This window comes from Sabethes cyaneus, chromosome 3, assembly GCF_943734655.1.
Source record: "Sabethes cyaneus chromosome 3, idSabCyanKW18_F2, whole genome shotgun sequence".
Taxonomy (NCBI): Eukaryota; Metazoa; Arthropoda; class Insecta; order Diptera; family Culicidae; genus Sabethes; species Sabethes cyaneus.
In genome coordinates, this window is record NC_071355.1 from 3,639,254 (window position 1) to 3,666,010 (window position 26,757).

The window sequence follows — 26,757 nt, forward strand, 5'->3', positions numbered from 1 at the left end:
CTTCTCTTTGTTGGGTTCAATAGACCAGCTTGATCAGGTAGATACTATTTACACTGATTTAAAGGCCGCATTCGATCGCGTCGATCACGGAATTTTGCTAGCTAAGCTTGATAAGCTGGGTATCTCAGCAGACCTGACAGCGTGGCTTAGTTCTTATTTACGAGACCGTAGAATGGCTGTAAAATTGGGAGCATCTCTATCATGCTGGTTTCGAAACAATTCTGGTGTACCTCAAGGTAGCACTCTAGGACCTCTATTGTTCTCTTTGTTCATTAACGACGTATCCCGACTATTACCGCCTGGCACAAGATTACTCTATGCAGATGATGCCAAAATTTACTCGGTTATTCGTAATACTGATGATTGTATGAGGCTTCAAGGGCTGATAAATCTGTTTGTTGAATGGTGCAAATGCAATTGTATGGCTGTGAGTATTCCAAAATGTACCATCATTAGTTTCTCCCGAAAAAAGCACACGGTAATATATATTTACTGCATTGATGATCAAACACTGCAACGAAGCGATAGGATTACTAATCTCGGGGTAGTATTAGATGAGCAACTAACGTTTAGACAACATTACAACATGATTATCAACAAAGCTAATCGACAACTGGGAATGATATTGAAGATTGGTAAAGAGTTTCATGAGCCCGGCACATTACGCTCTTTGTACTGCTCGCTGGTACGCTCGATTCTAGAAACCAGCTGCGCAGTCTGGGATCCCCAATTTGACAGTTGGTTTCTTCGTATCGAAAAGATACAGAAACGTTTCGTTCTAAGAATATGCCATATGCTACCATGGAGGAATTCTGATAACTTGCCATCATATGAGAACCTGTGTTTGTTAGTTGGCATAACTTCGCTTAAGGAACGGCGGAAAAATATCGTCGCTAATACGGCACAAAAGATTTGGATGGGAACATACGCCATACTATCTTCGCTCCTGCTGTACTGTCCACTAAGTCCTCAACGACATCATCAATTGCTACGTGTAGGAACTCACCGCACTAACTACGGCTTACCAGTTCGACACTTGGCAAATGAATATAACCGTCGTAGACAGACCTTTGATTTTTAACTTATGCACCAATGTTTTTAATTATGTTTAATTTGTGGTGATTGTTATATATTTTATGTATTTTTAGCCGTTAAGATGATTTAATGTAAACTTATAAAAAGATGCTGGGTTTTTATGCCATTTTGAGTATGCGCTTATTGTGCAACTCAAGATGACTTTTCCCAGCCATATATGTCATATATTTCATTAAGACCTTGAGTCGGATGGAATTATTTAAAATGAACAAACAAACAACCAGACATAACTCTTGGAAGAAAAATCAACAAAAATGATCGTATCTCACATTTAGACTGAACACTAGCACCATCTATGATCGACATTCCCAAATATCAAATAGCAACATGGGTATCCTTCGATGTAGCAAGTATTTGTTTATGGGGAATTCCACTTCTTTCGTAAAAAAGCGCCACTTTGACTAAAACGGAGACATTCCCAACTAAGAACAAATTTGAAATGACGGTTTAATCGGTACGAATAATGGAAAACGAGTGTTATGTCTGTTTGTCTGTGATAACAGGTATCTTGTAAGATTCCAAACCAGCGGCTTCTAATTCTTGGGATTACGAGCTCGTTTTTGCCCATTGTGCGTCGTTTTATTTAGCGGATTACATCGTTGTCACATGTCACGAACGTACCAAGGTATATGAATTCCTCCACTACTTTATATTGTTTCCAATCTGAGTCCACCTCGGCACCAACAATGGTTATTAGAGAACTTATTATTAGGATTATTAGGCCAGTGTCATGCCTCCTTGGGCGCCGCCGCCGACGGTGATCTAGTCGACGCACAGCTCTAGCGTTGATATTAAATTGATAAACTCCTCCTATCTAAATGAGGTTCAATTGGTGGATAAATTATAGATATTAGAAGTACTGATAATCAGGGAAGTTAATAAAAAAAATTTAAATCTCACACCAAACTGTCGTCAGTTTATCAGCACCCGAAAGCGTGCTGTGCCCATTTCCTGGGTGCTCGCTGCCATCGAAGATAGACGATCACCTCCGCCCTTCTTCTGTACAGTAGTAAAAGGTAAGCAAAAATGGCAATGCGGGACACAGGTAGAAAAAAGCCAAACCGGAGCAGCAAGAGTCACCGATTCCTATATTTATATGCCCTGAGCCGCCGATGACGGCGGCGGTGGCGGCAGCGACGACAGGAGCTGCTTCTGAGCAGAAACACGTCCGATCGTTATCACCATCATCCCTGGGTGGAACTTGTCCAGTGATTTCGTCGGCTCCCTTTCCCGTCCTGTCCTGCTGTTTCGTCCAGCAGCTGAACAAAAAAGGCGAAAACCAGCTCCCAGGCAGGACAGCCATCGAGACTATAATACGTTCCTATAATTATTTATTGTTTTCCGAATGTAGTTCATCTTCGGCTGGATCTCCCTGTTGCTGCGCTGCTACCCGGAGACGTCAGCCATAAACAAGCTGAAAATTTATGTTGCCTGTGAACCATGTGACATGGCGCACACAGAAATCGATTTTAAAGCGCTTCGCTTCACCTTCACGATCGATCGATCCTTGTTAATACTGGACGCATCATCGTCCGTGGTCCGTCGTTGTCGTTTTCGGAACGAAAATTCAAATTCCTCCGCCTGCTATTCGAGTGTTATTGGCTCCATTGAGTATGTGCCCACTTCGCCCTCGTTTCGAAAATCAAAGCAACCCGAGAAGGCGGAGAGATCAGCTCAGCTAGCATGACTTTTACTATGGCTTTCTGTGGCAAGTCAGGCAACTTACTGAGACGTCCATCTTTCGACAAAACATTTGCCTAATCATCATTCCGATTGGATGATGATCGGTTCCTTTCGTTTCGTTTCGTTTCGTTTCGTTCGGGTACAAAAGAACAACAACTTAAGTCATGCCATTTTTACCGTCATCAGCTTAACCTTCGGTTCGAGTTCCGAGACAATTATGTCGAATATACTCGACTCGAACTGGACGCCAAGTCTACATTGTTGCGCGTCCATTGTCCATTTAAGATGGAGGCCCTTCCTGTTCTGCAAATTTGTGATCCACTCCACCCCGGTACAAAGCAACCGTGAATCATCAATCTTCGGAAAATTGCTGCTTTCGATTGATTTTCCCACAGCTTCGTGGCCTTTTAAGTGAATGAGTGAGTGAGCGTGACGAAACGGTGCTCCGTTGACAGACGGGAGCTCAGCTGAGAAGCTGAGAGGATTTTTTTACGGGGAGCTGGATACCGATCTCCGTGACGGATGTTCCGTCAAGTCAAAAAACCTTTTGAGAGGCTGCTGTTCGAAATTAGGCTTGAATAAGCTGACTGAGCCGGCTTACCACACAAACCAAGCACCCACCACGGGGGGTGAGTGTTTTTCTCTCTGTATTTCAGTTTTATGAAACGGATGGAAAATCAAATTACCATGATTCTCACCCGTCACTTACATACCTGAGCCGAACGAAAACACGCACACATTCCATCGAATGAAGGCCCGGGATTCATCGGGATTATCAATCATACACGCTTGATTCGGTGGCTCTTTCAGCCGGCTTCGACCACTCCAGAATAGACTGTCTGCGACGAGGGGCGGGCCGGTGGCACGGCACGGACAAGACAAACAAGACAAGCCGAGTATTTTAATTCGATTTTTTTTCTCCTAATGAGATTTGTTGACGTCTTCCAAACGCGCCGTGACCTCTGCAGGGAGGTAAAACATTTTTAAGTACAACTAACTTGTATATTTACCAAACCTAATGAAAGTTAGCATATGACAGTAACCCCACTGAACTCCAAAAATACCAATTTTGAACATCTATTAAATCGATTCCACTTGCCCGCATTCCTCACCTCTCATGGGTACGATCAACGCACCGTTCCGAAACTATCGCGTTAATTCACTTCAGTCAGTGTGCTACCTAACCTCCATTTCTTGTCTGGTCGGTTGTTTATCTTCGACATGTTCACGGATTTAAAACTACCCTGGTAACTGACAGACCACTGCCGTCACCGCACCGCACCACACCTCACGGCACCGCCTGCTTCGCTTTTGATTTGGTTTATGGTTATGATGTTTCTACTGCGTGATTAGTGGCTGTCGTTCGTTGGTTTGTTTTTTTCTCTCTCCCCCGATTCTTGTGGCTCTGCTGGCCGGTTTCTCGTTTAAGTTACGGGTGTTTTAAATAGTTTAGGCATAAATTAACAACAAATATTTTCTCACTTCTACGGCGGACGGCCGACTGTGGTTCTCTGAAGACGGGTGTGTGTGCGCGACTGCGTGCGTTCGTACTTACGTGTCTGTGGCAGGAAGCTTCAAGTGGCTGAATCTTCACATTCCCGGGTCTGCTGCCCGGTAGCACGGGATGGGCTGCGGGGTAACTTGTGTCGGAGGCATGCGAGAATTATTATGCGTAAGCCCTTGATGCCTAGTCGGGATTTGCTTCCACGCACCTGGGCTTTCACGTGGAATCCCGTGGAGGAGAAGAATTCGTAGAGCACTGGTGAAGTCAGAAGGTCGTTGTGATTTTTTCAACCGATAAAAAGATTATTGATGTTCGCGAGAGGATTATGTTTGTTGATTGAATTTAGTCAAGAAAAATAATCATAAAATACATTCATTGATTTGGTTAACAATTATGACGAAAATACAAATTAATGCAATCCAATCAACAAATCGAATCACATTTATTTTTCTCACTAAGATATTCGTTAACTTTAACACCATAAACATAAAAATTGTTAGGTTGGAAAAATATGAACTGATTTTAACGATTTGTTATGCGATTACACTGCCACCTAGCGGCGAATCCACCTATGCATCGTTAGTCGTAGCAACTCTATTGTGTACAGAGAAAAAAATAACAGCGTTGTCACTTGATTTGTAGCAACAGTTCCATTCCATCTCGGAGCGAAAAAGTTAAACGTCGCACGTAGGAGTACATCAGCCAAAAACCTGGCCAAAATTCAAAAATCAAAAGGTCAATGAACCATGTTCTATTTATCATTGTTGTATTGTTAGATACTTATAGCATCATATGTCGGTCATTTTGAAAACATTTCGATTGTTTACAAAGGTGTGCAGCTGTCAAAACCTTGCTATAATTCGCAACGTGATTTTTTTTGCAAGTGGTCCGACCAACAAGGTTGAGTTTCTGCTGTGTTTTTGTTATTTTTTGGAAACTGCTTCATAAAAATTCAATATGGATAATCAAGACAAAGGTATATAGAGTAAATTTCAGCTTAAGTTTCTTTATACACATCTAGGTGAAGCCCGTAAGCAAGGTGTGGAAGCAGCAACTTTTTGCGTTCTTTTTTTAAGGCATTTTTTACAAAAAAGCATATTTGTTTATGTTCTAAGCAACTCTAAGCAAAAATTTTACCATCATTAGAAAGATCTGAGGTTCCAGAATAACGTTCCAAAAGAAAATTTCACGCATCCTCACGCTCTCAATTTATTTTTGGATTTGAAGTTTTGAAGGTTTTTGGTGCGTTTTTTCAACTTTATCAAATACTTGTGTTTGTCATGCATTAGTTAGGAAATTTCGATGCATTCTTTCAGATTCTGAGAGAACTGACTGGAAATTTTCCAGAAACCACCTCGTTCAGTTTATACAGCACTGTCCTGACCATTGTCCTGAAAAACTTTTGTTTATGGAAGATAGACTTAAAGAAACTCATAAATGCCCTCAGAATCACTATCAAGCACTGAAACATCAGTTGAGACGTTTTAAAACACAGCTCAAACGCAGATGGGTGGTTTCTTCTAATTATAAGGATCGGTTCAAAGAGGCAAACAAAATTGGTTGTGTTTTATAATCTAGTTATATGCTTGGTCTGAGATATCAAATCGTGCAAGTAAGAAGTTTTCAGAATCTAGTGAAAGAAGCAAGCGAAGAAGAACCCTGGAGCTGAGAGAAAATTTCCCAGTTGAGATCTTAAGATATACAACACATATGAGTCAGAGATCTTTGAGAAATACGGCGGTTTCCAGCATCATTAAAGGCATCACTGAAAATCCCTCAAAAGTTATAGAATTAAAAAACGTGGTGACAGCGGTACAGTCAAATACTATTCAAAAGCATTCCCCAGAAAAGGCTTTAGCTATATTCGTCGAAGTTAACCTTTCGAAAAAGCAGTACAATATTATATATAGTGCAAACAAGAATAATATTCCTTGTTATTCGCAGAAGTAGAATTTTGCTGAGTATCTGTTACTCAAAATTCTACTTCTAGCAGACGCTACTAGATCGCTCAGCTTATCTGCATCTAAATGAAAGTATTTTGTCCTTGCCGGATGATGCAAAACAAAATTTGGACCTGCTCTGCAAATGGTTATGCGATGGTTCTCAACTAGACCAATATAATAAAAAATCCCGTCAGGCAGTGATTGAAACATTTTTATAAGTTTCTTCGTTCCCCTCCGGATGTTAAGCAACATAAAAGGACAGAAGAAAATTGTATGGTAGAATTCAGCGCCTTCATCGCCGAGGTTTTGCCATCCAATCGGCGTCAGATTCGTCCGTGAAACTAATGATATAACTTCAATTACGCAGTCGTGCTAAGGTCTTTTTCAATTCAACTACTTGTTCCAAGTCAGCCAAACATGGAACTTGAAGGATACAAGGATGCATCAAACGCGAGCTCAGATGAAATGGAGTGATTCGAACTCATGGCGGTTTCTAAATCGTAAAAGATGGACTTACAGTTTACATTTTTTTACATGCTTTATAAACATGCTTTACTCGATACTCATATTTGATTAACAATAAATGGAAATACTATTCCGAAAGAGTAAATCAAAATGCATATATGTCACTGCTAGGTGAAGGCAAATTGTTATTTACAAGTTTTATCATTTAAAAATAATAAATAATAGCTTTTTCGGGTTATTTGAGGCATTAACTGACTGAAAATCCTTTGAAATAATTTTGGCCACGTTTTTGTTCTGCATACTCCTCTGTGCGTCGTGAGCCACGTCTTGCCCGCCGGATCTAGTCAAGCGGATATCTACAACATCCACTACCTGTTAGAGCGAGTGCGTCAAACTGAGCGGCGAACGTAAAGTGCAGCGAAAGGTTGAAGGGGAAACCGAGAGTAAAGTGGCCTCATCGTTCCAAGCCGTGAGCCGGACAAACACTGAAGAAATTTCTGGCCAAAATTCATTTTGGCCATCATTCGGCATTTGGTGCCGCGATGATTGGAAGCGATCGATTTCGGGAAAAAAAAACTGGATTTCCGTATAAGCCGGATGTGGAAGCGGCCGGGAACTGAAGCGTCAGAGCCTTTCCAAGCACAAAATGGTGCCCCACAAGCAGTTATCGGTGTTCAAAGTGCGGTATCCTGTTATTTAAACGATAACGATAACGTTCGCCAGTAAGGATGGAGTGCCGAGTGCTAGAAGCGAGGTGCCGAATGTAAATGTGACCGAGTAATTTAAGCCATTACGCAGAGCTACACAACTAGTGGCAGAACATCAGCTAGTAAGCTCATCATCTCCAAGAGGAAGTCCCGATTAGGATGGAACACGCACGTTCCAAGGCGCTCTTCTTCAAACAATAATCGAGTGAATCGACGGAACAGATTCGAAGATCGTTCAGGAGGCCGAAGAAGTGGAAGCGTACTTCGTCTTGGTGCTGGGCCCACGGCAAACGAACCTCTAGAGCGGACAAATTCAAACAATTTTGCACCAAGCAATACCAAAGAAGAGCTGGACGAGAATATGGATGAGATCCGCGGATTCCGGACACGAGAAGCGTCCCGAACATTTTGAACAACTCTGTCAGCTGATTCTTAAAAAAATGAATTTTTTATAGGTTTTATTACGCTATTAACTGGTTTTATTATAGTAATACGAAATGCTAAGAGGATATGAGTCGAAACACACTTAAAGCTAACCATAAAACTATAATTAAAACTGTTAATAAAGCAAGTTTATTGTGGTTGCTCATACCTACTACCACGAAAAAACTACTTGGCTGCACCAAGTCTCTTATAAACTTTCCATATGTGTCGTAATCAATGACAGTTGGTTTCGTTACGGTTTCTTGTTTCTTCAAACTGCAATAAATCTGTTTAATCTGTTTAGTTTTATAAAGCTATTTAAACGACCAATACCCTGACCTGACGATGAACCTGAAAATACTGAGAACCTGAGCAGAGGGTCCAAAGCCCCCAAAGGAGGATGGTTTTAATAGCTGTTATCCATGGCTAAAAGTAAAAACGTAAATGGATAAACCCCTAATCCAAGGTGTCATGCGGCCCGTGCCGAGGGATGAATGGTGGAGGGGGTTTTATAAATACTCAGCCTCAAACGGAGCCTGTGGAGTACCAGAACGCCCTCCACAGTAATCAGTCCTTACCGCGTCATGAGGGCCTCTGATGCGGCGGACACTTTTTTCCCCTCAATTCGGGATTCTATATGAATAATCAAAATAAAACATTAATTTCAGTGAACGCGGACGGATTAGATAATCCGTTAGATGGCGCGTATTGACGTATGCTTCTTGATCGTAACGTTTTGCGAAGGTTCGATTTCCTGCTTGAATGCGCCAATTAATCAAGAATATTGCGCAACAAAAGAAACGTGCGATATACAGTGAAGCTGAGTACTCTATAGAGAAATGTCGGAACACACCACGGCAGAGCAATTCGTTCGTTTGCTATTACAAACTGGAATATAAATAACTTTTTGATTAGTTAGAATAACCTGTTGGCAGGGTTGAGCCAATTCTGCGAACTCCAAATACGCCTTACGGTGAGGAATTTATGAAGAAAGAAGAAAGCATCAAAGTGCCAGAACCGGTCTTGAGTGCTGTCGAATTACTGTACCTACTGGAAAAATTGCGAAAATTAACCGCGCTATTCGTGATTTAATATCAAGTGATCTTGAAATATTCCTAAAGGCATCAAGGATATTTTGATAATAGAAAATTTGCAAGGTTTTATTAAAAGTCAATGGAATAAATATAGAAACTGAGCAGGTAGAGGAACCAAATCAATTAAACTTTCATTATTAATTTATCATAAATGTCAGTATCTAAGCCGCTTATTGGTACGTATTTAATTAACCACTGGGAATTGTACTTCCTTTTTCCATGGAAGCCGAATTAAGAATCTCTGCCTCCGGAAGTTTTTTCACTAAGATTTGTTCCCGTTTAAGAGATGACATGATAATTTCTTTTTGCGTTATTATTTTTTTGACTGAACTTGTCAGTTCAGTAAAGAGGGAGTAAAGAGGCTCCCGAATTATTCGAGTCTGTAACGAGTAGATGCCTGGAAGCTGGCCACTTCCCGGACAGATGGAAGCGACAGAACCTGGTCCTATTCAAAGTGCCAGCGTCGCTGTACAGAATTCTGGAAAATTATTTCCAGAATCGTGTGCTATGCTACAACACGGAGGAGGGTCAGAAGTACCTTACAATCACCGCAGGAGTTCCGCAAGGTTCCATACTGGGCCCGGTGCTGTGGAACGTCATGTATGACGAGGTGTTGAAGCTAAAGTTCCCGGTAGGGGTGGTGATTGTCGGCTTTGCGGACGACATCACCTTGGAAATCTATGGTGAATCTATCAGAGAGGTTGAGTTGACTGCCCACTCTATAAGCGTTGTTGAAGATTGGATGTGATCCAGGAAACAGGAGCTAGCGCATCATAAAACGGAGGTTATCGTGGGAACAACCGCAAGTCAGTGCAGCAAGCAAATATCAGCGTTGGGAACTGCGCCATTTCGGCAACGCGGCCCTTAAAACTCTTGGGAGTCAAGGTCGACGACAAGCTCAAGTCCGGGAGCCACGTGGGCTGTGCCTGCAAGAAGGCTTCCACAGTTATTTCGGCATTGTCTCGTATGATGTCTAATAGCTCTGCGGTATATGGCAGCAAGCGAAGGCTATTAGCCAACGTGGTCCAGTCAATAGTTAGGTATGGCGGACCGGCGTGGTCATACGATGTTAGGAACCAAATGCTACCTAGGTAAGCTGGAAAGTACTTATCGTCTCAAGTGCTTGAAAGTGGCCAGTGCGTATCGTACACATTTCACATGATGCAATCTGCATCTTAGCGGGTATGATGCCTATTGGCATCATCATCAGCGAGGACGTAGAGTGCTTCAACTAACGTGGAACTAGAGGCATACGGAGTATCACAAGATTGGTCTCGATGACCACATGACAGCGGGCATGGTCTGATTCCACAAAAGGCCGGTGGACACTTCGACTTATCCCGGAAGTATCCGTGTGGGTCAACAGGCGCCACGGCGAAGTCAACTTCCACCTGACAAAGATTTTCTCAGGGCAGGGTATCTGCACAAGTTTGGGCATGCGGAGTCCCCCGCGTGTCCCGAATGCGTGGACGTTGAGGAAACTGCAGAACATGCTTTCTTCATATGCTCTCGTTTCGCGGGCGCGATAAGCAAGATGATTGCAGTGAGCGGACAGGACTCTACTCCGGATAACTTAGTCCAATGCGGCTGCTACCTAGATCGTACTCGAGCTACAAACCCACTGGAAAGCCGATCAACGGCGAATAAACAGCCTAACTACCATAGTCCAGTAGTTATCTAAGAGGATACGTTAAGCACAATAGCCCCTCCCTGACGTAATACCGATAAGGTGGTGCCAGGGAAGATTTAGGCTGGAGACTCGAGTTGGGGTTTAGTGGGTCTGGATCCTCACGCCCCATTAGGGGAGTCAGGATACCAAACCCCACTCCCTGAGTTGTCTTCTCAGGTGTCTGATAGTACTGTATCTTCTAAGGTGCTCAGCAGATTTCCCTACTCGTAGAAAAAACCCTGACCGATAAGATTAATGACCGAATTTTAGAATTTAAAACTGAAATCATTTTTTATGCAAGGCCATATTGCCGGATTCGTAAAAGTTATCCCAAACGGAAAAAACGCTGTAGAAAATTACCTAGTTGACCGATCCTTTTCAAACTTTCAGACCATATAATATAACCCAATAGTTAGCTTTTAGCTTATTTAAGTTGAATGAAAACATTAATACCATTACTGTATGCTCGCACCTTACACTTCACTTCACTCATAAGGTTCTGTACAAAATAGACATAGACATTTCATAGATAAAAGTTTTATCTTCAAACTACGCCGGATCCTGCCAGTTTGAACTTAATTTTCTCTTTCAAAACTTTTGATTCACTTTTTGTGCATGATGTAGCACTACGAGTACCTCCAGCATTTATCTTTCTTGATTAAGGAGAGGTTCAAACTTCTATCTTCTTACCCATTCACTTGCTTCGCGACACGCACCATCTATCTGACTATAAGGGCTGATCAGAATATACAGTCTTGTAGTCTTGTGCATCGTAGACGTAGAGGACCGCCATCTGAATTCTTTTTCGACAATGCAAGCATGGAACTGAAAAAACGTGCTAACGACATCAGCAGCGGTCGTGCGGTAAAGTTGTGCGATGCACGTATGAGATGGACTCCCCGCATGGGTGGATTTTGGGAGCGGTCAGTCAGATCGGTTAGGTATGCGTTGAGCACAGGTAACCATGGAAAGCACACATCGGTGCAGAACTGGTGCAGAAGGTATCACGCAGCTTAGACCTGCTACTGTATAAAGCTGATTCAGAAACGGTTTCGTTTGTCCGAAAATCCTTAAAAAAAAGTAAATTAAATCAGCATTGACCATCAGTAAAAAAATTAGTTGAAACCCATAATTTTTTAAGGGAGAAGTGGGCCGCTAAATTCTAGATAACTGTCCATCGTAGTACGATTTGATTCCCAACAAGCAGCATGTCTGATTGGATCTGTGTCTCAACTCAAATGCTTAGCTGCAGCAATATGCGCAACTGAATCGAATCGAGACCCACGATCACAGTTAATATGCAACAATTTTTAGATTAAGTAAAACGATCATAGCGCTAACCAGTAAATGTGCAACCGACCGAGATAAACGGGGGCCAATTTATCAATTTTAAAAATTCCGCCGCAGCCGCTGCTCGTTCAACGTAAACAGGATCCGGACGCTGAATTATTGCTGCAATTTCGGGCGGCCGCCGAAATGCATGCTAGTCAGCACTCATAAATTGTCCTCGCTTCGCATCGCGAAGAAACGCAATCGCCTTTTCGCGGTCGCCCGTGTCGAGACAATCATGTGCGCTACCATTTAGCACTTGAATGTCCGTTCGTCTCTAAGCCAAAGTCGTTCCCCGTTTTGCCTGTCGGCCAAAAAGTCACTGACCGCGACGGGCAAACGTGAGCAAATGCATGTAGGTACCTAGCTCTGCTGTACCGAGTGGCTTATACTTGTTGTCGCTTTGGCAGTAGATTCCAGTCACAATGCTACCGGCTTTTCGCGTGACGTTGACGTAACCGTCGACGATTGCGCGAAGCGTAAACAAACCGCGCGCTGGCTGGCCGGCCGGCCGGCAATTGTTTACCTTCGCATGTAATGCCGACAGTGGAAGTGATAACGGGGCGATAATGCCGCATGGAGTGCATCAATTTCATCCGCAGACTGGCACTATAATTTCGAAAATTACCCTTCAACTTTTTTGCCCGGTTGCTTCTCTCGACGGCCCTCGAAAGTGCTACGTTCTCTAGTATTATCTCTGCCAAAGTAATTACTAGTCAGCCACGCACGAAATTGGTAGCCATCCGTGAAAGCCGCCCGTTGCAGATCTTATATGCATGGGAAAAACTTGATCCGAGCAGCATCCATCCGAGAAGCAGCAGCAGCAGACTGCAAATTCTATACCGCCGACTAGAATCTGTGTGGTTAAATTAACAGATTGTTACCGGTGTAGGTAAGTGTGCCTGTTAATTTTGCCTGCCCGTTTTTTTACTTGACCATCGTGAGCGTTCCTATTCATTAGGGTTTCGTTGCGCCCAAAGGCACCCGGCAGAAGCAGCAGTCTGCTTGATGGAGGTGCATCGCCCTTAGTAATTTGGTAACGTTTTTGTTTAGCATGACTTTTTGTGTTCAGTTGAAGTCTAATTCTCTGTGAAGTAAAATTGTTTTTTTTTGTTTTTACTCGTTACCTACTATCTAGATATAACATCTTTGGATGAATTGTTATGTAATTTATCTAATGATCAAAATTTATGCAACCCACGAACGGTTGAATCAGCGCTCTGGTTTACACACCAATCGGAGAGATAATTTAATGGTTTCAACTCCTAACCTAAATGCTGTCATGGCCCGCCCACTTTGCTACCAAACCACCAAACTATCGCCGAGTGATCTCTTCACACCGCTAAAAGACAGTTTACTTTGATTGCCGCAAAACGGCTGCCCACATCACACGCACGTAACTAGAGCGAGTAAACAATATTTCAATCAACGCGTCACCCTTAACGACGCAAATTTTTTTTCCACGATTCGTCTCAAGTACAGTGGGAGCATCTCACTACACTGAGCTAAAACTCAATATTTTCGGAACCTGATTTGTGGATATTCTGAATGCAAACAGATTTTCAAATAAACAACATTCGCACCTAAAACGGAAGTTGAGGAAATCTCCTAACGAGCTTGAACAAATCACTCAACGTCCGGTACAACACACACACACCCCTGGCTCTGGTTTAACGCACCGCATATAATGGTGCCGAAATTTATTGTGCGTTGAAGGCGTTGAGCGATTTTTGCCATTATGGGCCTCTAAGCCCGCGGCCGGAGGCCGGGAGGGAAAAAACAACGTTCCGTCATCATCACTTCCGAGTCAGAACACTCCGACTGTTAAAACCGTTGTTAGACACTTCGAGCGGCCCCAGCTCAGTCAATAAATTAACGATTTTGCACACGAACAGTCTATCAATCATATTCACGTCAGTCAGCCGTGTGGTGGCGCTGCTGCTGGTGCGGGCGGACGGTGCCGGGAATGCAATGCAACTCGCGCCAAAGATGAATGAAGATATGAACTGCTGTGCTTTATAAATAAAGATCTGACACAGAGGTAAAATGCGACTACGGTGTGCGTTCAGAACGGATCGTAAATTTTTTCCCTGAGATTTGCCGTTAAACCCGCGGCATTCGTGATAGCAAACTGTCAAAATGAATTTGCGGAACTTTGAAAATAATGGATTAGTCACTACTTTTGTATTGTAAATGCCCCATGTTCTTAGTAATTTTACAGCATATTGAAGCGCATAAAAATCATGCCGAAGGATCTCAGAATGCCACGAAATTTTGTATACGGATATAGATTATACACTTATTAATAATGAAAACAAAGAAACTCAGAGGGATTTTTTCCAATTTTCTTGGCCATCACTTATTTCAAAAGTTCGTAACTCCTGAGTAAGTATATGAAAATGTAGAAAAAATTCTCAGCAACCTCAGGAACAATCCAGCTTTCCACGAGCGATAATGGCGATAATGGCGGCTATAAGGCACAAGTGGGCACAATCTTTTGACATTTATTGCAGGTGCGTTGGGTTGTATGTTCTGGACTACCAGGTTTGCAAGACGTCTCTTTTATTCTCTAGTTTTCTTATGGAACTGCGAGTTTGACATTAGTGTCGACATCGGACCGGGTCCGGGTAAGTCCGGAAAGTCCGGTCTGATACTCGATCCGAAGTCCGATCGGAACGAAATTTTTGAGTACGATTTTTTATCGGACTGAAACCGGAACGAAGTATTCCGGACCCGGACCGGACCGGGTATTCCGTTGAATGCCGGAAAAGTCCGGAGCACTTTTGATCGTAAAACTGAACGCAGTGGAAACGATGCCTAGGACTTGCTTTATATATTTAAAACTAATTTCTTTTTTGTATACTTTTCAGTATTGAGGAAAGGCAATAATCCACTTTCTGTTTAAGGCTCCAAAACAAGTTCAATCAATCAATTTATTTTTGAAAAATTAGCAAATATCTCGTGACTTTTGAACCCTCGAAATTTAATTCCAAAGAACTCATTTTAAAAGTTATGTAATTATGGCACTTCATCTTCTCGATAGGGCCATGTGTAACCGATTTTCACGCTTATGGTCCAATATGAAAGATAACGCAATAGCTTTATCGGATTTCTCAAAATTATCGTATAGATTTGGGTCAAGAGTCTTAGATTTTCATGAAATTATGCTTTGAGCATAGAATATGAACTTTGTAATAAAAACAATAGGGTTATCCTACTTTTCCAGAAAACTTCACTAGAAATTTTTCGATTTTTTCGAACTCTGCTTATTTTGAAAGTTTATAGTTTTAAAACCAAGCATTGCCGAACAATTTTTTTATGAAAATGCAATAAAATTTTCTCAGCAATCCAGGAAAAATATTAGTTGGAACAAGTTTTCCACATGATTTTCTATGACGGTGCAAAGTTCTAAGGAAATGTTGGAAAGCCCATGTTCTAAATCTTAGGAAATTTTGAAATACAGTGGACTCTCGGAAAAGTCAATCGATTGGGGAATGAATCGTTTACTTTTCCGAAATATCACTTTTTCTGAGTAGTCCCAAGAGTCATTGAAAATGATAAACACAAAAGCGGAAAATATATTCTCGGATACAGGATACACAAGTATCTGGAAGTTGTAACGTATATGTAGCAAGAACTTTATGAAATAATACTTAGTTCCTTTCAGTAAATTTAAAATAGACGGTTGTACTAGTTTACTTTTGATTTTCCGTAGTCCACGACGTTTTGATAATGAGCGATTCCACGGAGTTTCGCAAAACGATTTTAATTTGTCATTTTTGATTTAGCTAAAACTTTGCATAGATACTCTCCTTTTCGCCCCACGAAGTCGTTGCAATCCATCGATGGATCAAAAGGACCCGGCCCCGATCAACTACCTCCCCTCTTTGTGAAACATTGTGCTAATGCTCTCGCTTATCCTGTAAGTATACTGTTCAACAAGTATACTGTTCAGTTGACGAGAGGCACTTCCCAGCTATTTGAAAATCTGCTTCAATCACACCGATTTATAAATCGGGTTCGTTTAATGAAGTAGAGAACTACCGTGGGATCTTCATTCTTAGCTGTCTGCCGAAGGCCCTTGAAAGTATGGTACATGATTCGCTTTACCAATCTGTCAAGTCCATAATATCTGCAGAACAACACGGCTTCATGAAAACCCGTTCGACCACTACAAACTTGCTAAGCTACGTATCGACTATTGTGGATAAAATCGAAAAACGACAACAAATCGACGCTGTGTATGTTGATGCCAAGGCGTTTGACAAGGTTCCACATACTCTGGCGGTTGAGAAGTTTAGGAGAATGGGACTACTTGAGTGGCTGACAGAATGGATTCTGTCGTATCTGACGGGACGTAGCTCAACGGTGAGAGTTGGCGGGGCGTGCTCTACTCGTTCCAGATTCAGTCCGGAGTTCCTCAAGGCAGTGTCTTGGGACCTTGGCTGTTCGTTCTTTTTATCAACGATCTTTGTGGAAAGTTGAAATCCCCGAAACTGTTATACGCTGATGACCTCAAGTTTTACCGTGTTATCACAACACTAACGGACTGCTGTGCGCTCCAAATGGACATTGACGCGCTTATTGAATGGTGTAGAGTGAATGGGATGAAAGCTAACGTCCACAAATGTTGCATAATCTCATTCACGAGGGTACGTGCGCCGATGGTTTTTGATTATATCCTGGAGACAACAAGCTTAGAACGTAAAGGCTTTGTGAAGGATTTGGGGATTCTCATCGACAGAAAACTGAAATTTGTGGAACATATCGCTGCCGTTACGGCTAAAGCATATGCAATGTTAGGTTTTCTGAGAAGGAACACCAAATTCTTTGTAGATGTTTATAGCCTCAGAACACTTTACTGCTCGCTCGTACGCAGGGTTCTCGAATGTGGAGTGCAAGTTCGGGCACCATATCACGCTGTTCACGTCAACAGACTCGAACGAGTACAAAAGCAGTTCATCCGATACGCTTTGCGGAATCTTAATTGGAGAGACCGCCCTGACCTGCCACCATATGTAAACCGGTGTATGCTGATCAACCTACCGACGCTGGAAAGTAGACGAATACTCCTCCAACGTATGATAATATTTGACGTGTTAGCAGATCGCATTGACTGTCCGGCTATTCTTGAGAAACTACGATTCAACGCACCGTCACGATCACGAGTGATGTGCCAATCGGAGTTCTTTCGACGATCGACTCACCGCACGGCCTACGGAAATAACAACCCGCTGGAAGGTTGTTGCAGTCGTTTCAACGAAGTTTATTATTTGTTTGATTTTGGCATGTCAAAAAATGTGTTTAGATTAAGGATTAGCAGTTATTAGTACTAAGTAACATGTCTGTGCGATGTTTTATTATATCGAAGATGAATAAACAAATTAAAAATAAATTAATAAAGATGCCATTTTACCGCATCAATGATTTTTTTAAGATCTCAACTGCTTTATCAAAAGGGCCTAACCAAAAATGGTACTAATGAATTAAATATTTTATATTGGAAAAATGGTTGATTTAATCGAAATGGTGTCTTCAGCAAAGTTGCAGATAATAAAATTGCCCTTTCAAAAAAAAATATGTACGCTGTAAAAAATTTTTTTGACAAAAAACAGAAAATAAAACAAATTATTTTTTGTTGTATTAAAGGTAGTAATATCTACTACTGTTTCTAAAAGTTTCATGATGGGCAAATTAAAAGCGATCAAGTTAGGCCATTGCAAATCATATTTAAAGTTTTAGGCTGGCAAATGAGTGAACATGTGCAAATATATCACCTCTGTTTTCTAACTCCTATCTCTACCTCCACGAGGTGCCGGCTGGGGTACGGTAGCCAAAGTTGCGCACCTGGTGGTACGCAACTTTGGTTGTCGTATGCAGACAGAGAAGGTGGAACACTCGCCGTGTGGTTTCCGGCTACCTAATCGTGCAGTTCGGCGCAGGATTTTCGGAGGGCGCGGCTGCGGGGTGGGAGCACACCGGGAGAGAGTTATTTTCTCAGCTGGCTTAGCACAGAGAGAGAGAGAGAGAGAGACTCTTAATCGGTCTGTTTTACACAATCTGCACTTACGCCCTTTGGCGGTTGGTACCGAATTGTACGTTTGGGCAAAAATTGAGCCACGGGACCTGATCCTGCCGGGAGTCGGCAAATCAGGTGCCCCTAAGTCAAGGTCTATCTCCGTGCCGATGACTGAATGGCTGGAGGGGTGAAAACATGCCAGTCGCGAACGGAGTGCTTTGGGCATCTTGCCCCTACTGTGCCATGCGGGGCTCTGGTACGGTCGATCTTTGTTGTCCCTTGCGTTTCGTGGGAACAGCATAGTAGTCCTGCCCAATTGTGGCAAATCTACAACCACTTTATTACATGATGTGGTGGATAAAATTGAGGTTGCTTTTTCACAAAAGGAATCTTGCTTAGGAACTTTTTTGGATATTGAAGGCGCGTTTGATAACGTATCTTTCGCTTCCATTTTGGAGGCTGCTCGTTATCATAATGTGCCTTCAATAATCATAAAGTGGATAGAACAAATGCTTAGTAACCGATTGCTTTTTTCGTCCTTACGGCAAGCAAGCATTTGGAAGCAAAGTGTTTGTGGATGTCCACAAGGTGGCGTTCTCTCGCCTCTTTTATGGAACCTTGTGGCGGACGGCCTATTGAGGAAACTCAATGGTCTAGGCTATCCGTCATATGGTTTTGCGGATGACTATCTCATCCTAGTAGTTGGAAAGTGCATAAGCACATTATTTGACTTAATGCAGCAGGCACTACGTGTCGTAGAAACGTGGTGCCGAGAAACTGCACTTTCGGTAAATCCGAGCAAAACATCTATCGTCTTATTTTCAAGACGTAGAAATACCAATGGAGCTCGCGCTCTGCGCTTTTACGATTCGGATGTTGATGTTGTGAACGAAGTGAAGTACGTGGGGTTGATTCTCAACTCCAAGCTTGACTGGTCCACAAATATTGATTTCCGAATTAAAAAAGCGTGCATGGCCTTTGGGCAATGTAGACGAGCAATTGGCAACTCTTGGGGGCTTAAACCCAAATACATACACTGGTTATACACGGTCGTTGTCAGACCAATACTGGCGTATGGTTGTCTTGTATGGTGGCAGAGAGGGGAAGTTGTGACTGTCCAGACAAAGCTAAACCATCTTCAAAGGATGTGTTTAATGGCAATGTCTGGTGCATTTACTACAACTCCTACTGCCGCCCTAGAAGCTATTTTCAATATTAAACCTCTACACTTCCACCTGAAGCAAGAGGCACTAATATGTGCTTATCGACTAAACGCGATTGGCCTTTGGCAGTCTGTGGACGGTTCCACTGGTCATACTCGACTGTGGTCGCAAATTGTTGCTGAGGACAAGTTTGCCCTTGCTCCTAGCGATGTAACGCTCATGCGTACTTTCCCGTATAGGACTTTCTCAAGTGACTTTCCTCCTAGAGAGGATTGGATGTCAGGCTACATGGAAAGGAAAATTTCCGACTATGTGGTCTGTTATACCGATGGTTCCTTGTACGAAGGTCGCGCGGGTGCTGGTGTTTACTGCCGTGAGCTGGAATTGGAGGAATCCTATTCGTTGGGTAGTTACTGCACCGTTTTTCAAGCTGAAATCTTTGCAATTATGTGCGGAGCTCAGTTTGCACTTCAGAAAGAACTGATAGGCAAGATTATCTACTTCTGTTCTGACAGTCAAGCCGCTATAAAAGCCCTTTGTGCGGCTAATTCTAAATCTAAAACAGTCATCGCCTGCCACACCCAATTAGAAGAACTAAGCATTCTAAATGCCGTTCATCTGGTTTGGGTTCCTGGCCATTCTGGTATAACCGGAAATGAATGGGCTGATGAACTAGCAAGATCTGGAGCAGAAAAGTCGGTTTTCGGACCGGAACCTGCTTTACCAATTGCGGCATGTTGGATAAAACAAAAGATTTGATCTTGGTTTTCATCTGAACATGTACGTTATTGGGAAAATCTTGAAACTTGTCGTCAAACGAAAAGTTTCATTGTTAAGCCTTGTGAGAAGGTTGCGAAATTTCTTTTGCAACACTCAAAGGTAAATTGCAGTATTCTTGTCAGATCACTGACTGGTCACTGCAGACTAAATTATCATATGGCTACGATTCAGCGAGCTGAATCGTTTCATTGTAATTTATGTGAATCCGACTACGGTACACCATATCACGTAATTTGCAACTGTCCTGCAGTAGCACAATTGCGTCATAGGATCTTTGGATCCTACGTCTTAAATGAATCGGATTTTAGGAAACTAAAATTACGAGACATTTTGATGTTCCTTACCGAAAGCGGTATTGAGCTATAAGCTCTTATTTATCATGAGTATACCCCCCAGGGGGTGTACTTTTGATAAGTTAACTACCAAGGATTGCAGTATCCCCTCGGGGGTACAAAAATCTCTCGGTATATATATGTTTGTGTTTGTCCAAATTCCTCATCCACCCCTTCCTATTCCTCCTGTTTTCCTTCCCGTCCTCATCAGGTAAATGATGACACGGGCAAGATGGGCAAGGCACAAATCTTCCACATGATTGTGAGGAACGTGCTGCTCGAGCCAAAGATTAGCTGATAGGCCATTGCAAATCATATTTAAAGTTTTTGTCACCCTTGGAAAATGGCTTGAAAAATCGGGGGGCAAAAAATAATTTGTAGGATATGAGTCAAATTTCTTTTTATAAAATCAATTGTCTGTGGGCTCTACAGTCTGAAAACCTCGAAAAATGAGTCTCCGAGTTGAATTAACGCTTCTAGCACGAAACAGAAATAGAAATTTAAACAATGAAATTTCGGAAAATCGTCCAAAAAAATTTTCCTTCGTTTTTGTCTTTTTTCATATATTTTTGAATAGAAAATAATAACGTATATATTATAAGCAAGAATAGATTCGGTTTTCACGTTTAAACCTTAAATAAAAATTCTTAAAATCCTTGTTTTTTTTTGCTGGATTAAAAATTCACTTTGTTTTTTTTCGCCCCCCCCCCCCCTTCAGTGGCCGAACTCCGTAAGGACAAAAACTTTATAAAATATTTGTAACGGCCTTACAATATTTTGAAAATTTCAATTTTTTTTTATTTTCACCAAAAATAATTTTTTACAGTGTATAACTTTTTATAAAGATGCGCATTATAATCTATACCTATAAAAATGGATTTCTGTCTGTCTGTCTGTCGGGATGTTCCTTATAGAATCGATAACTACTGAACTAATCGGCGTGAAAATTTGCATGTTGAGGTTTTTGGGGCCAGGAAAGGTTTTTATGATGGTTAGAGACCCCTCCCCTCACTAAGAGGGAAGGCTTCCATACAAATGAAATACAAATTTCTGCATAACTCGAGAACTAATCAAGCAAATGGAACTAAAACTAGCATGTGGGTGTTTTTGGAGACATCATTTTTTCTATGGTGAATTGAAACCCCTCTCCTATTTAGAAGCGGAATTATGAGTCCTCTCCCCTTTAAGAGGGGGAGCTTCCATACAAATGAAATACAAATTTCCTCATCACTCCAGAACTAATCAAGCAAATGGAACCAAATTTAGCATGTGGGGGGTTCTGGAGGCAGGATTTTTTTAATGATGGTTTAAGACCCCTCACCCCTGTGGTAGGGGGATAAGGGCTCTCATACAAATAAAGCAGAAATTTAGGCATAACTCAAAAACTAATCAAACTCGAGAAATTTTTTCATAAAACATTAGTCAATAACAAGACCACCAGAAACTATCAGTAGTAACATTAGATGATTCAGCGCGAGTCGGCCATAGGCCGCGAGTGTTGCCGGCGACTTGCCGTCGGAAGCGCAGGCCACTGCAAGGGGCAGCCCCCCATAGAGATCATCTCTATCTAGGTTTATTTATTTTCCTAGATCTACTGACCTCTAATACCTTCCTTCAGTTGGGTCACTCCTGCGAAATGGTACTTTCAACGAAAAGATTTTCCGTGAAATGGTACATTCCGCGTAAGGTTTTTCGCGAAATGGTATTCTGCGAAACTATATATTCCGCGTTATGGTCAACCGAGAATTGGTGTTCCTCAAAATGGTATTCGGCGAAATGGTTTGTAATGATGGCGAATATTTAAATGCTATCCGCTTTATTTTATCAGGCTAGGCAATGGGGGCATGTTGTTTTCTACTCGACTGTGAGGAAAATTTGTATTTTAAAACACCCATGAACTCCCCAGAAACTTGCAAAACTCGAGATTGTGACGAAGGTCATCCGAGATTCACGATTTATGTACAACACAGTTTAATTTGTGGCAATCCGAAGTTTGTCGGGTCAGCTAGTACTGTATAACATTGCTGAAGATGTCGTGTTAATTCCATAAGCCGTTTTAGTAATAAATCAAGATAAAGGATAAAGACGGAGGGATCTTGTCGAATGAACGTGAGGAGATCGAAAGGTGGTGGCAGCACTACAATGAGCACCTGAATGACGTGGAGACGGAATACCAAGTCTGCAGGAAGAATGACTACAGCAGTACGGCGGATGATGGTGATCGCAGCGAAGCTTATCAAGATGAGCCCGGATAGTTTGGCTACCTGTCCGTACTGGCTGATAGTCAGGATCTGGGAAACAGAACAGCTACCGGAGGAGTAGGAGGAGGCAGTAATATGCCTAAGGAAGGGCGATAACTTGGAAGGTGAAAACTATCGAGCGATCACCATTTTCAATGCCGCCTACAAAATTCTCGTGGCCGGTTATCAAGCCGGTTTTATGGACAGGCCAATTTATCTGTTTCGCTGACGACGTGGACATTGACGTGCTGATTAGTATACCAAACTGAAACGTGAAGCGGTAGAGGTTGGACTAGTGGTGGATAAGTCCAAAACCAAGTATCTGTTAGCAGAAGGAACCGAGCGCGATCGAGATTACATGGGCAATAGTATGGTAGTCTACGGGGACGAGTCCGAGGTGGTTGACGAATTTGTATACCTCGGGTCGTTGATGTCGTCGGAAAACAACTGCAGCAGAAAAATACGCAGTCGTATTCTTAACGGAAGTCGTGCTTACTACGGACTCCACAAGATCCTAAGGTCTGATAAGCTTCACCCCCGTACCAAATGTACCATATACAAAACACTAATAAGACCGGTAGTTCTTTACGGGCAAGAAACGTGGACAATGCTGGACCGGAACTGGCCGCTTTTGAACGTCGTGTGCTTAGGACCATCTTTAGCGGTGTATGAAGGAAAAGGAAGAACCACGAGCTGGCGCAGCACTAGAAAGTTGCTAAATCTGAGAGGGTACAATGGGCGGAACATGTTGTGACAACGCCGGACTGCAACCCCTTTTGAGATAAACCCGGGGATTATCGTTAAATTGTTTAATTTTTCAATATTTCAAACAGTAAAGTTATGTTTGTTCGCAAAATATTAAAAAAAAAAAATACTAAACTCCACCAAGTCCACCACCACAGTTAAGTTCACCAAGGACCGTTTCCTAAATACTAAATTTCTAAATTTTGAAATTAGTTATTCTTAATAATTACCATAACAGATTACTCAAAAAAGTCTGTAAAAATTTCTGATCGATTGATATCTCTAAAACCCATCGAAAAATCGTTGTGTTATAAGCGTGCAAAACGTTCATTTCACGTACTTGTAAAGTGCACCCAAAGAAGAAGAAACAAAATCGTAGTTCTACGTTAGTAAATATTTTAATGCGACAAACTAAAAATGATAGAAAATAACTAAAGATATCAAGCTTCTATAAACACACACATCGATCGCCGAATTCCAGCAAATAAACATTTAGTCAAATTAGGGTGCAGGATGGGTTCGTCTATGGTGGTTTATCTTCGTCTGTTTTCCCGATATAGAGTCTAAAAACAGCATTAGAACCAACCAATGCGAATTAAATTCAAACTGCTACTTGGAACTTATATTTATGGAATGCCTCTTCGTTATCGACGAAAAGGTAATGTAAGAAAACCACTAGTTTTTACTATTATTTCAAAAAATAATAGTCCTCTTGTTTTTCCTACCTGTTTTGAATATGACGAAGAGAATCTGTTGATCACTCGGAGTAAATACTTACAATGTCGAACTTTGACTAGCTCTTGCAAACGGCTTTAAAAATTCATACATGTATAAATTTTTGAACACAATTGCCATCTGTCTACGGTAGACAAAGAAATCTTGCATATGACGAAGTGCAGTTTTCGTGTGACGAACTCCCGCTGGAGCATGGAAAATGGTTTCCCTAAGAAATGTAAGTTCCGAAATATTTTATCTGCCTAAATGAAAGTACATGGACCGGTAAGAAGTGTCAGATTCCACTCGTGTGAAAAATCTGAGTACTTGCGGATATAAATCTTCTTAAAACTTGAATTAAAGTATGGATCATGTGTACGTATGACGAAAGTGGTCCGTCACCTATAAAGATATTCATTCACCTGCCTGTCATATTACTTTGCGAACTGGAGCGTTTTTTCGCTAAACATGGCAAAACAGTTGCGCCAAAACAAAGCTTGTGTTAAATCAGTCCGGAAGTAAAGGCTTTTCTTCAGAGTTCTTTATCAATTATCGGAACAACCATCAAATAACCATTTGTCGGATGACATTCTCTGTTATGTAATCTTAATAATAATCCGCAGCGTCGCGCCTTCGGATAATGAAAGCTGAGCCACGGTTTCAGACAACTAAATCCCACATAGAGGTTCACAATAAGTAATTGTAGCAATTTCATCGTGACTCGACACTTTTTAAACAATAGACTGCAACTGCGTAAGTAAGATAGTAGAATCAGATGGTAGATAATAAATTTTCCACTGCACTTATTTACTAAATCCAATCCAAAGCTCTGTGTTTCCCAACCGGGCCTTCACCTCGCATCAACGAGAACTTTATTCTAAATCCCAAAAATGAATCAAAACCCCCCCAGAAAAAACGGACTCAAATTTCTCCCTAAACCGAAACGGTCAAATCCGAGCCGAGCCATCAACCGGCACAACGACAACGAGGCCTAGCCTCGGCTTCGGGTACCGTTGGTTGCATCTTTGCCGCCCCGGGGACCAATTCCTTGACCTTCCATCGAACAGAACTCGTGGAAAACGTGGGTTGGGGGACGGCGGCGGCGCAGCCCCGTCGTCAGCACCCAGCCGTCAGACGGGCAAAATTCCAATCTTTTCAAAACCCTGATGAACCGTGCACCATTACCACGGTCTCTACCTCTTCGGCATCGTTTTTCTTTTTGGACTTACTTCTTTACTGCTGTCGTTGTTGTTGTTGCTGTTGCTGTTGCTGCTCCGTTGTATGCGTTCGAAACTATGGTTATTATTCTTCCGCCGAACGATCGACGTTTCTCATGATCGGAACAAACGCGGACGAAGAAAATGTTTTCAAGTTTCGTTTCTCTTCTGTTTTGCTTCCAAACCGACCGTCTGGAGCTAGAGTTGTTATTTTTGTTTCTCTGCGATCCTCGTACCGATCGCCAACGGCGGCTCTTATTTCTCTTGTCGTCCTACGATGTCGCTGTTTCTCGATAGTGGATAATATTTCTAAACACGTTGACTTGACTTAACTTGAGTCCGCCGACGTATGCGTGCGGCGTGTCGGTTTGACGGAAAAGCTCAACTGTATTTGTGTGTACACCTTCGGAAGACGATCATGCTATGTTCTGCGAACTCTTCTCCACACTTCCGATCATCCGTCAAAACGGTGTCGCACTTGCGCTCTACTCTTTCAACACAAATAAATCACTCGCACAATAATTAATCACTAACGCACTACTCGTACGGCGGCAACCAGTGGCTTCCTTCAACTTTATTATGTGATTTCAGATCGAAAGCAAAATATACATCCCCGGTGATGATGGATTCAATGCCACCACAATCGCAGCTCGGATGGGAGATGATGGAAGCAAAATCACTGAAACAGCACTTTGCCTTCCTTTTTGTGCACTTTCTTGGTCTGCAGACAACCCACATGCACACGGAAAGAACACCGGCACCAACACCACACTAACCGGCCGCTCCGGTTCCTCTATCTTTCCTCTATTTTCACCGTTCGCTTTCTTCTGCCCTTTCTTGAGCAAGAGCGACACGACGATGGTGGGATCGTTGCGATCGTCTCTCTTTCGCGCTTTCGTGCGGGTTCACTTGTCGCTTACGCTTCGTTCTTTCGTTCCGTTTATGCCACCGCGCCCGCGTCCGGCCCGACTTTACCTCTCTTTCTTCTACCCACAACTCGGACGCTGGTGCTGCGCGCGAGGCTTGTTAAAAATACCACCCAAATGCGAGCAGAGCAGGCAGCCAGCAGCGAGTAAAATGACGGTGAGCATTTGCCCACTTACTTATTTTTGGCAAGAAACAAACGAAAGCAAAATCATAATATTTTCTGTCAAGTACTTCGACTCTTTCTCTGCTGTACACTACTAACTAGGCGCGTTGTGGTCCGTTGATTGACACTGATTTGGGTAAATTCTTTGCTTTTTCACTACACTCTCCGGAAACAACGCAAGCCCGCAAACTTCGGGTGTCAGCCTTACGTAAATGTCACACTACACTTATACGCGCCAGTAAGTGGCGACCCAGACCTTTCGAAGTGAAAGAATTTCCCTGGCACTAACCCCGTAAATTCCCGACGGCCCGATCAGTGAGGGCGCAATTTTTCCCGAATATATCCCGCTTTTGCACAACACGCGACAAGCCGAGCAAACCGTAAACACTTGCGAACGGGTCCGATGAATGGGCACGACTGAACGGCGAGAGTGAATTTGAACCTGCTGCGAGCTGCGAGCTGAACTGCGAGCTTGAGCTCGCATGAGCGGAGCAGAGCGAACGAAACGAAACGTTGGAAAATAAGAAGAAGCGATCACACCGTCAC

The 26,757-nt window shown here is 42.4% G+C and overlaps 1 protein-coding gene across 1 annotated transcript in view; it reads right to left on the minus strand.

Annotated features, from left to right (window-relative positions):
• Positions 1-26,215, minus strand: part of LOC128741837 (interference hedgehog-like) — a 202,971-nt gene extending 176,756 nt beyond the window's left edge. Inside the window, exon 1 of the mRNA XM_053837922.1 lies at positions 25,134-26,215. The gene's annotated coding sequence lies outside the window, so the exon portion shown is untranslated. The remainder of the gene's footprint in view (positions 1-25,133) is intronic.
• Between the last annotated feature and the right edge of the window lie 542 nt (positions 26,216-26,757).